The sequence below is a fragment of the Dermacentor andersoni genome, chromosome 4 (genome assembly GCF_023375885.2).
Source record: "Dermacentor andersoni chromosome 4, qqDerAnde1_hic_scaffold, whole genome shotgun sequence".
Classification (NCBI taxonomy): Eukaryota; Metazoa; Arthropoda; class Arachnida; order Ixodida; family Ixodidae; genus Dermacentor; species Dermacentor andersoni.
This window is the reverse complement of record NC_092817.1, coordinates 96,652,522-96,664,881: the sequence shown is the minus strand read 5'-3', so window position 1 is coordinate 96,664,881 and position 12,360 is coordinate 96,652,522. Positions and strand designations below refer to the sequence as shown.

General features: G+C 45.8%; 1 protein-coding gene across 3 annotated transcripts in view; it reads right to left on the bottom strand.

Moving 5' to 3' along the window:
- Octalpha2R (alpha2-adrenergic-like octopamine receptor) overlaps window positions 1–9,672 on the bottom strand; it is a 743,760-nt gene extending 734,088 nt beyond the window's left edge. For all 3 annotated transcript variants that reach the window (XR_011893885.1, XM_055074062.2, XM_050183531.3), the window contains exon 1: window positions 8,224–9,672. The gene's annotated coding sequence lies outside the window, so the exon portion shown is untranslated. The remainder of the gene's footprint in view (window positions 1–8,223) is intronic.
- Between the last annotated feature and the right edge of the window lie 2,688 nt (window positions 9,673–12,360).

Sequence of the window (12,360 nt, the reverse complement as noted above, 5' to 3'; positions counted from 1 at the left end):
AGTTGCCTCAATAAACCTGATATAAGTTCCATTTCAGTACCAGTCTATATTTTAAAGGGATTTCTTTGTCTCATCACCCGCAGCATGCTTTGTCTCGTTGCGCAGCGATGTGACGAGGACACCACAGAGTAGACGCCTCACACTGCGCTGACGTGCAATTTGACATTTTTACGCGAAAGGGATAAGGGCCCCGTGTCGCAAAAAATTGGGCGTCCCGCGTTCAGCGTCGGCCGTCGTTTCGACAAAAACTTGTCTTCAACCACGCACACCGAACCACGCAGGCCCTCCATGTAGCGTAACGAAGTTACGGAACTGAATTTCTCGAAGCAAAACACGTCAGAAAAATCCTAAAGTACGACTTACACATAACCTACAGACATGATAGCGTCGGATTGTAATATTATTATACGAGAAAACATAATTCTGTTATGCGTAAACTCAAACACAACCTCATTTATCAGCATTTTTTAAATTCGTAGAGCGGCCATGGTCTCGAGATCTGCGCGGGACGGCGCGCGCATACCTCATAGGCGATAAAGTGGCGGGCGCGGTACCTTGTAATACCTTCAGATGGTGCTCAACTCCGCTACAGCGTAATATACGTCGTAAGAGGCAATTCCAAGATTGGTGGAAGGAAAGTAACCAAACGACAAACAATGTCGGCGCACAAAAACAAAGTTCAGAATAGGGGTTCAGAAAGTTTGGTACACGAGCATGGTGGCACAACCCACCACCCAAAGGGGACGCTCATATCTATCCCTCCATCCATCAATCCCTACAACTATCCATCCATCCCTCCATCCATCTACAGTCCTTTCTCAACTGGGCAGTTTTTTTTTCACGGTGACATGCTGGCGTCAGAGACGAAGTGAAGTTTAATCCGTAAACCGTGGTCCGCGTTAACCCGCTGTGTTCTAGTTGTCTGCCTAGCCGATGTGTCGGATCAGCTCGGTCATGACTTGTACGTAACAAAGGAGGAGTCCGTCAGTCACTTCTCAACATGCGCCAAAGGCGTACAGGTGGGTGCCAGCGTGGTCAGGCTTGCCTGGATGTGCGTGTAGAAACTTGGGTGCATGCGCTAGGGAGCGCTTTTCTAGCCATTAATTGCGATGGATGGCCAAGACCAGTTTATAGCGCTCCGAAGAGCTTAGTGAGTTTGAGCTTCTTAGGTGGCGAATTCTTGTTGGAAAAGAATCCTCGCGAGAACACGTTTATAGCTGTGTTCTGCTGCATTTTCTAACAGTTATACATTGCTAGGAATGGTTACGTTACATTTTGTATAACGCTTGCACAAACTTTGTACTTTTTAATATGTTGCCATTTATGTACGCGTTTGTTCTTGTTATGGTTTATTGCTGATGCATTATTGTGTGATTCCGTTACTCAATTTAAGATGCCTCATCGCGATGTTACTTCTGTTCATGAAAATCTTTTTGTGGCGCTTTAATGTACAAAGCCATTGTTTTTCTTTTTTTATTCTCACTGCTTCTGAGCAAATGTATGGGTGGAGGGACCTTAGTCAGGCAGAGTTCATCTGCCTTTAGTCCTTTCAACCCAGGCAATGTGTGTCTGAATAAACAAACAAACTGAAACTGAAACTGAAACTAAATTCACAACTCCGGGGCCCCATTCTAAATGCAACCAGTGGCACAAATTTTCTCTTTTGCCCTCAGCCTTGAACAGCTGATTTCGAGAGGTACTTTTTGAGACTCAAGAAAATGACTCAGTGATTACACGGAATGCCTCTGTATATTTATAAACCCGTCTCAACAACAAATTGATTCTTGAATTCCCTGAGCGGTGGGCTGCGTCGGCTATCGACTGATGTTTTCACTGCTGTTCAAAAACACTGCTAAGTGGTTTCTGAGGTAACGGTTTATAATCAAGCGCTTTCAGCTCCTGTTCAATGGCGCTGGAAAGAACGTATGTTTATTAAGCAACCGATTATGAAATGTGTTGCCTAGGAGCATTATTTAGGCTTGGTCATTACTTTATTCAAGAAGTGGGGCTGCCTATAAGTCATCGAAGCAGAGAAATTGATCTGCGAGAACCTCGCTAGAAAACTGCTCGACAGCAGTTCCGAGTACTTGATTAGCATGACATCCAACATATCAGGGTCAGTGACATGCCGAGAGAAATGCACGACGCTTGTCACTCCAAGAAGCCATCATCCTTCATCTTGGAGCCTGTGTAGCAATGAAAATAACGACACGTGCTTATAAGCCGAAGATCGGGTTGTTATTTCTCAACAAGGTAAGGGTGACTCCCGAACGCGACCTCCCTAGCTTGCTCATTAGGACGGTTAATAATCCCGATGTGTTTTTAAATATGGTCGTAAAACACTGCGTAAAAAGAACGTGTTACCTGCTGCAGTAGTGGCAGGTTGCGCCAAGAAACAAAAGCAATTAGGCTTACTGCCATAATGAAGTGGCACTTAATGAAGACAGAGAAGTTTCTTCTAGTTTGTCTCTGCACGTTTCAGCTCTTTTGTTCGATCGGCACTGCATGATCAAAGCTTGCGCTCAAGATATTTTTTTTAGTGTAGTTCGTAATCCTGACATTATTGAAGCGTGAATCTGTGTGTCTACGATGCACAAAGGCACAAAAGCGCTGCTCTATTTTTTTTTTTTCAGATCCGCACAACGCTTGTGCGACCGCCTGCGACTTATTGAACCGTGAACATTTGATCATGTATGGGAGTGGCGTGCTGCGAACATTTCTTCTCTCACCTTTCTGTTCCCTTTTCCCCCTTCCACCATGCAGGATAGCCAACCAAGCTCAGCCTCCCTTTTCATCAGATCTTTCGTTTTCTCTATCATCGCTCCAAGGTGATGCCCAAGTTAATTTCACACAGCAGTACACGGAGATCACTGACTCTAGACCACGGAGTGATTGATTTTTGTCATTCAGCTGCTTAGCCGTCCCGCGTCTCGAACTAAATATAGCACAGCGCTTAAACAAGGAACCACAAATGAACAGCGCAAAATATTCAGATGCTGTTCCTACATATATAGAAGAGCACTGCAGAATTCGCCTGAGTATTGGGAAAGATGGGAACAGTCGAAGGGAACGAAAGTATTGAAATACATGAAAACTGATCTTGCTTGTGACGGTTGGATAGTGGATGTATGGCTGTATTCAAGGTTCCTGTAAAATATGCAAAAAATCAGGAATGAAATAATTCATACAGGATATTTATCCAACCATTAAATGAGCGGCCATTTATGTTTACCTCCAGACGCAGCTCATATTTGAACTTTTATGGACGCAAACATAGGAACGTTGGGAACGCTCGAACACAGTTCGCGGAAAAGGCGCACTCAAAATGTCGAGATTTGCACTTGATGGCAAATTTGAGGTTAGCCACTAATGAGCACCGATCGAACCTCGCAGTCGGACGACAACGGTACTATTATTCAGCAAAATATGACTTTTTGCTTACTTATTTTATCGCCGGCAGCAGTTTCTCGCCGTTCATGCAAAGTAAACTAAAATTTTAAAGGCATCCACTTATAATTACTGATGCGTACATCATCACCCACCTTCGGGTGTTTAATCCTGATAACCGGATTTAATAATTTCTGTCTTTGCGCAATGTTAAATGATGTAGGCTGCTCTTGAGGCTAAGATACACTGGGTCAAAAATATGCCACCGGTTGCCTTCACTCTTGGTAACGACGGTGTGCAGGTGCGATTTTCTTTCGCTATCCTAGAATGTCCATGCACGACAGCTGAGAAAATACTAATAAGAGATAACGAATGCTCTGCCCATAACCTGCCTTTCAATTTGTCTACAAACAAAACCTGCGAAGCTTTTGTCTTCTGGAAACTATATTCAGTAGACTTCTGAAACACATCTTGTCACTAGAGACTTCACCACCTGAAGCTTTTCAATATGACCGGCAAAGTTGAGTGCGCACCTGGAGGCATGTGGGAATTCAGAAAAGTTTGTAGATTTGATGTCAGCGGTCACGATTTGGCAACACAATTACTAGGTTACCGTATACGTCGCCTACCTGGGTAGGCCAATTTTATCTCCACAATAATGGGTGATGGACCTGCGATGTGCTACCTGAATGAGTGGTTTGGCGCGTTATATACTAAAATAACCTACCACAGCCAAAATAATGAGTGCCTTATAAAGAAAATAGAATAGATATAGCGAAAAGTTCAAGAAAATATCATTTCATCTTCACAGATTAACTGGTGGGAATGACGGCTGCAAGGAGCCTTCAAAAGCAGGCCCGGCTTATTGATGGTTGTGTGTTTACTTTGATTGATTGATCACTCCATCGATTGATCGATCGATCGATTGACTGATCGGTTGGCTGAAACAATTGCTTAAATGTTTATTGAAATCGAATGTTCAAAGTTGCACCGCCATAGAGTGCGTATGAACCCACAAGTGGTCAAGGCATTTTACGGCCAAAGACTTCACAGCGGGCTGAACATCAGCCTCCTCACACGCCTTGGAATAAGCACGTAGTCTGTATTTGCTTTTCTTCGCGTTAAGCGTGCACGCCAGGACTGAATGGTCGTGGGAAATGGCATCTGTGCCATTACTGGCCTTGACTGATAGCAAAGTGCGCGGAGATGGTGCTGTAGGACACCGCCTGAGCGGTAACGTTGGGGGAGGGGGGTAGGGAGCTGCAGTGGCCCTAAGCACACGCAGTACAAAATAAAATTGCAGCCTCTCTGAATGCCGATCATGGTAAATCAGTAATGAAAATTGAATGCGCACAGCGGCACTCTTAGTGCAAGGTTAGGTGGCAATGCATACAAGGAAGCGGTGCAGATTATGTAATTTGCATTTCACTGCTTCTTGCCAATACACTGCTTCCCACTTAAAACCATTTCCTCAAAAGGGGGAACTATGATATCTACACTATATTATCCTGACATTTATATAATTAGGTTTTCGCAACACTATTGTGACTCCAGTCTTCATGAGGAAAAACTGCGCAGAGGAATTCTACGTTCGCGCTTATCCGAAATGTGAGTTTTCGCGGAAAACACAATTCCAAAGCCCGGAATTTACTGTTTTTTCATGGTTCTGTAAACTTGGGCCGCAATCAGGTATTCCGTCCAGCGTACGTGCGCAAGTGGGCGAGTTTGCCAGCGGGCACGTGCCCAAGCGCTTGGAATAAAAAATGAACACCGGTTTCCAATGTTTTCTTAAAATAATGTAGTTCTTTTTTGGTCGGAGTTTGTCTGTTCTTACTTTTCATCTTTTAATGTAGTTCTCACAACAGCTTGAACAGAATGGTTCTGTGACCGCTGTAGCTACGGTAAATCGTAAAGACGGCTACGAATAGATCGATTTTACAATTATCTTTATTTCTGTGTTATTATTCATTTAATCTTTTACACTTGCTAACCACTTGCTCTTCGATGGTCAGGCCCCTTCCAAGTATGTGGTGTGAGAAGCGCCATCATATTCAGTAAACTTATGATTTATCATTGTGTACCATTCTGGTGTTGTATGGAAAATTACTCTTGTTTCTTCGAAAGCCGGCTCACAACATAGCTTGGCTCATTGCTGCACAAACGAAGCTACTCACGAACAATCTGACCATCTGTTGCTGTGTATTGCGTAAGTCCCGCACTGCCGCACTGAAAACAAATGTATATTGCCCATGCAAGATGCAACAACAGGCATTGCGAAGAGCTGCAATATAGAGGGGTTAACTAGTTCAATTGGCCACTCAGTTTAGAGGTTCAAGCAGCTTCTCGATGGTTGAGCATGACAACCCCCAGTTCTTCAATGTACTATAGGCCTAAAAGCTGCCCACACGGAAATCATACTGGTTGACGTGCTAGTGTGATGAAAACTGCAACGTTTGTAGCTGGGGAAATGTGAGCAAAGGGCAGTGACAAGTTATGGTACTCACCCACAGGTTTGCAGAACTGTAATGTCGGTATATGCGCCGGAAAATTGAAGGAGGAGATTCTTTCAATGGTTACGGGCCACTGTGTCTATGGACATGACATAAAAGGCATCTTTTTTGGGGTCACGTATTATCGTCTATGATCAACGCGCAAGATAATAATACGAATGTTGATTCTTATGTTAACCAAATATAAGACTGTATATTACAAGTTCGAGATATGTGAACTTTTTTAACTTTCAGTTCGGGGGCACCTTATGGGGAGGCTAAATGAAAGTTCACACGCATGCGCGTTCCATAGGAATATTCCGAATTGTGCATTTTTGCTCGTGCAATAAAAGACGTGTCAGTCGCAAACGTCCCACGCATGTCACAAGTTTGTTCGTTGTGTTTGGTTTGTGCCTGCACGAATCATAGCTACTTGGATTGTGACAGTGAAGTGGTGGTGTGACGAGCACATCTCCCATAATGATACTGATTTATGTTGCGAACTACTTCCTATTCCTCTGGAAGTAGACGCTCGTGCAGACGCATTCCAACCGCATTTCAATACTAGATGCAAGTAATTGGCCCTACGTAGACATATTTGTTCATTCGCTTTTACTAATGCGGAATTCATTATCACAACTACTATTACTGTGCCGGATTTTTCAAACTACCCTTGCCGAGGAATCGTGTTTGTGAATAAGGGTGCTAGGTCATAGAAAATACCAGGACTGTTTCGTAAATAAATGTAGCCCTAAAATAGTTACATTAGTGTTCGAACACATATTAAAGTAGGCTTACCTCTTATCGCAGCTTTGACTTCACCAATATTTCGCATCTTGATTTCACTTTTTTCCTTGCGCCTTATTTAATAAAGCAGTCATTGTCGGCTTTTGCCTCCTCTCGGGCAGTGAAAATAATCGACGTCTATTCATTAGCTCGTGTCTGCTATAATCGCTACGATTGTGGCTTTTCATTTTTTGATGAAAAAAAAAAAGGCAGGAAAATGCAAGTATACTGCTTTACCAAACATTCAAGACGAATTTATGTGACAGCCTTGTGAAAGATCAGTGAAAACCAAAAAATATACGGAAATGTATATCTTACAACAAAAGTACTTATTGCTTTAATCGAACTTCCCTTGACACCACTAGGCAGAATTCACCGGAAGGCAATTCGACACCGGTGCTATACGACCTGTTGGAACAAGGTATCATGATAAAATTTTCTGCGCCCAAATTATTACAGAAACGCCGAACCCCACGACTACATTACCCTAACTTGGGTCGTTCTTATATGACAGCATTATAGCATATCTATGGAAATCCCGCTCAAAGGAGCGGAAGTTATTGCATGTCCAACCACTCGTGTTGCCCTATTTCTTCTATGCCTTTGCTTCATCTCCCCGCTATTCCTTTAAACATTCTTTTACCCTTACACTTCCCCGTGCAGGGTAGCAAACCAGAAGCTATTCCGGTTATCATCCCTGCTTTTCCCACCCAATTCCTCTCTCTACATACAGAGTGTTTTTTTTTTTTAGCTGCACTAAATTTTTTAAAGATTGCCTACACCAGATAGCACAATTCTAACCCTTTATTTAAATTACTCGATGAGGCGATCATTACTTCAACCAGAAACCAATATGTTCAATGTAATATTGGACGTAATTGCGCTAATTAACTTTTTGATTTATTACTTTGATTCCCATATTTCTTATCTACGAATTACAGCCACTAAGTTTGCAGGCTGTATCAGCTCAGAACGAATTCTCTGGACAACACCACTTCCGAGATGTTCATTTTTAAGGTGTCCGTCGAAGTGCATTGTAGTTCCAAGTACTTTTGTGCTTCAATGCATACAAGAGCGGTTTTTTAAAAAAAAGTAACTGGGACGCCAATGCATTTCGTCGGACAATTTGAAAATTAGCATCTCGGAACTGGCGCTGTTCAATGAATTCGTTCCAAGCGGGTACGCCCTGCGAACTCAGCGGCTATTATTTGTAGATAAGAAATACGTGGCGTAAAGTAATTAATGAAAAGCTAATAAGCGCAATTACGCAAATTACTCAACGGAACATTTTAACTTCTCGTGCAAGTAACGGCCGCGTCATCGATTCGATTAAATCAAGGGTTAGAATTGGGCTATCTGCCATACGCAATCTTTAACACATTTGGTGCAGCTAAAAAAAAAAGAAAAACACCCTCCACGTAGGCGGCACGTCAAAGAGCGCCACTTCTTAGGAGCCGCTACATTCCATTCTTCAAACTGTGCGGCGGGCACGCTGGAAGCGTGTACCTGTAGAGCGTTCGCGACGCGGGGCCGCGCAGAAAGCGTGGCCCTGAAAACTTACCGTGCTCTCCGAGAGAGAAGCCTGTGGCTCGGTCGCGTGCTCCGGAAGGTCGTCGCCGCGCGTCTAGGGCTGCGTGGTTCCAAGTTGCGTCCGCAGGTAAGCGCCTTCGTCGACTCGCCGTCACAGCACCGACTCGAACTCGGCCGTATGCTGGGGTCGCTGAAGAAGCGCAACAGAGTTACTTTTCCCTCGCGTTTTATCACTGCCGGTGATTAGCGTTCGGCGTGCGGGTCTGTCACATCGTTCCGGGTCACGCGACGGATGCGTTGTAGCCGAGCTCAGAAGCCCGCGCTAAGATACCGTTCTACCGAGACTGCGGTTTTCGCAGCTCGGCGCGCAAGGGACGACAGCTTCCCGGAGCAGTTCTGCAGCGGACTATAGCGTCGCGACTTGCGTGCGCGATAATCCAGGCAGCGGATGTGAATTTCGAGCCGCGTGTTTCCTTAGCACGGTTTCTCGTTCACCGATGGGTATCAGTTCTGTTGGGTATCAGCCGCGGTGGTGGGCGTGGTAGCGCACGAGACAAGTTGTCCCAGCACTGATTCGCTGCTTGCCAACAGGCCAAGAACAGTGTTCTAGTGCTTAGAAGTCCTGTTCGGTGTCGTCGCGCGCAGAGTAGTGGGTTCTGCCCATGAGCTATGCGCCGAATTTGGTCAGTTCTAAAAAAATTACGGGTATGCAAACGCAGCACACGACAAAACTCGCGACAAAAAGATTCAATATTGAGCACTGAAGACAGGAGGTAACTAAATATTTCTGCAAGGAAAAATAAAGAAGTTCGCTTAAGGAAAATGGGCCGCTTAGGGAACAAGATTAATATAAATAGCGACGACAAGACAGCGATGTGACTAGTGCGGAGAATGCAAAGTTATCGTAGATTACCCAGGAATGAGATTAAATAACATGGTGTCTCAGAAATATAGATGTCTTAATATGTGTTGACAAGTTGGCAAGGACCTGTGAAGCGCTCTTGACGCAGCGGCACTTTCTCGACCGCGAACAAGTTGAGCGGGAGATGCGCGTCGGACGATTTCCACCAAACTGTCCTCCGAGTCCCAGGCGCGAGATGCACGCGATACCCGAAAAGCGCACACGAAGGCAGAAAACGATCCGGGAGCAGCCCTCTACGCACTGCCTAATGCCGCCGCTGCCGCCAGCCACAGCAAAGTTGTCGATCGGAAGTGAAGAAACGCGTCAACAGCTGATAAAGTCAGCACCGCAGCACTGCACAGACGAGAAGGAGCACAGCGGCAGGCTGCCGAGAGCGTCAGTCACTCAAAGTCCTTCCTCTTTCTTACTCTCCGACGGCGTTCGGGACCGGCGCCCGGCGATGAGAGAATCCTGGCACCAGTCGTCGAATTCGGCGTCGGTTGGGGAAAGGGGGCAGTGGTGTAGCGCCGCGCCGCCGCTTACAGGGCGCGCAGCCGCGACCAGGCTGCTTGCACTGGCGCTGGGCTCCGGCGACTGGGGGCCCGGACCGAACCAAGGCCCGGTCGGTGGAGGGGGCCCTGGCTCCTCCTCCCCCCTCTCCCTCTCTCGAAAGTCCTCCTCTTTCCTGTTCGGCTCCCCTCCAACTCTTCCCTTCTCCTCGCTTAAACTTTTCCTTCCCGCTCAGGCATCCCGCAACCAGCCTTTTTTTCTTTCGCCTCCTTACCCACACAAACGCGTCTTCCTCCTCTCTAGGCCAATAGTTACCGCCGCCGGACAGTGCCCTCGCTCTCCCCGCCGCCTCGCTTTACTCCCTATTTTCCTTCCTTTCTTCAGTGGTGCATCCCAAGCGCGGGCTTTTCCCTTTTCACTGTGCCCGTTGTTTTTCCTCCGTTTTCCCCGCTAATAGTTACGGCCTGAGGTTCCTTCCCTACCGCATCCCCCTTTTCCTCTTTACTAGACAGGGTAGTTGGGCGAGACAATGGCGCTTTATAAATCCGTTGGTGAGGGAATGCGTTGCGTGGTTCTTCCCTAGAAAATAGAGGGAAGTCTAAAGGCCAGAAAACAAGCAGGGAAGGATTGTCCTGCTCCAGGGTGGCTTGGTAGGTCTTCAGATATAGTGTAGTCATTTAGCTTGGCGCTACATTCGCTATGTTATCCATTATGTGTCCTTTCCCCACTTTACAGCTTACTTCGTGGTAGTAAAGAGCCGCAGCGCCATCGAGTGGCGCCAGCCGCAAGTGGTCTCTATAAGGTTCGTGGAGGCTGTCTCAATGTTGTTTAGGCCCTCTCCTTTTCTGCACTAGTTAGATTGTTTTCTGTATACTTTGATATCTCCCTGAATTCTGTAAACGTCGATTTAATGCTGTGTTTGCTCTTTTCGATGAAGAATTCGCGGGAAAATGCAGTAGTTGTCTTTTCTAGTTTTTGTACTCGCTGAAGAGCATACAAAAAGAATCTTTAAATGACAATGTTTCGCAGGACGGCTAGCAGCTAACGTGCCATATTTAAGTTAACAAAGGCTCAACGGTGCGATATGAAGAGGTAGAAAAGGTTTCAGCCTTTTCGACATGAAAATAAAGTTTGTTGAAGTCGGGTGCGTAGTGAAAAATCCGGTATAAGTATTCATCGAAAAAAAAAAATGAATTTAGGCAGACATGTGCCCACCTTTGCTGGATAAGTTCTTTTTTTTTTCAAACACGGTGTGAGTTTCACTGAAAGTTGGTGGTTTAAAATTACCTCTCCCAGAATGCCGTTGTGGCTGCGATAGGCCTAATTGAACTTAGCTGCACCGCGGCTTAAAGTTATATTCGTACATTGGAGGTTCCTTTGCGAGTATTTATTCCAAAGCTGAAGGTAGGGCGACTTAGTTGCGCGTTAGGTTGCTTCAGTTAGGTTGGGTGAATAAAAAGGGTAACAAAAGCAGATACGACTTTTTTATACCGCAAGAATGCTATTTAGGACTGTTTTTTATAATTACCGTTTCTCTCTTTCTCCCCTGTTTCTTGTTTCTATAGCTACAAGGTTTTGGTGACTATGGTTTGGATTCTGGTCGCACCGCCAATTTTTCTAATCAAGACGGGAATAAGGTGCGAAGTATTTGGGCCCTGCAACGTGACATTATTGCGATCTCTTTTTATTGCAATCTACTGACGTCAAATTTACGTAAAGCCGACGCAGGCATCGAGCGGTGTTGGAACAGCCCATTCAGACTCTCGCCTTGTCTATAGGAGGTTACGTTTGTTGGCTTTCAAATCGAATAGAATTGCATACTTTCGCAAGTCTTTAGATTCAAATTGGCTGACAAGAGGCGAGGAGCATGCAGAAGGGGAGGTACTTTCGGTGCGGCCGAGCTAGCGCAGTGAAAGTAAATAATCGAATCAGGAAGGTGGTACCCGCGTTCGCGATTGACCCGCTTCGCCTTGCTTAGCTTGCGATGGCTGGCCGAAAATCGCGGCGGCGTGCAACGGAATGTTCAGAACGGCGCTAAGGCAGATCCCTTGCGAAGAGAGAGAGAGAGAGCCAATGATAAAGGAAAGGTAGGGAGGTTAACCAGGACTGAGCGTGGTTGGCTACCCTACACTGGGGAAAAGGAAAAGGGGACGGGAAGATTAAAAGAAAAAGAGAAAGTCTACTGGGGATATCGTTCGGTCACTCAGTCCGGATCACAGACGCTGAATGAATCCAGTAGCTTTCAAATATCGCAGCAGCGCTATCGCGAAAAAAAAATGATAAAGTGATGTCATGTACGTGTCGAAAGGGCTCGACAACGTTACACAGCGAGGTAAATATTTTTATGTGCAAATAGATGCATTCTCTCCGGCAGCTGCGATTAGCCAGTGCCGGAACATTCGGCGAGCAGTCATGCACTATCCTTCCCAGGACGGGGCAGTCTCCGGCTATTCCGGAAAAAATAATTCATTGCTGTTTGGCATATTAATGACATGTTAAACGCGTATACTTTACTTTGACGTGGTGACTTCTCGCGGGTTTGTGACATCGCGTTAAAGAAAGCCAAAGTGGGCGCTGCCCGAAAACTTTTCACCAAGATGGGGCGTGTTGCGCTGCTATCGCCACCTCACGGCGGGGTTAGTCGGGCGAGACAGCGAGTAGACTCTTCCCCTTTGTACTTGGGACCGGCGAGTGGTGCTGACCCTTCGCGCGTGCGCACACCCGCTTCGCGGAGCCGTTGAGCGGAAGGCCTAGGAG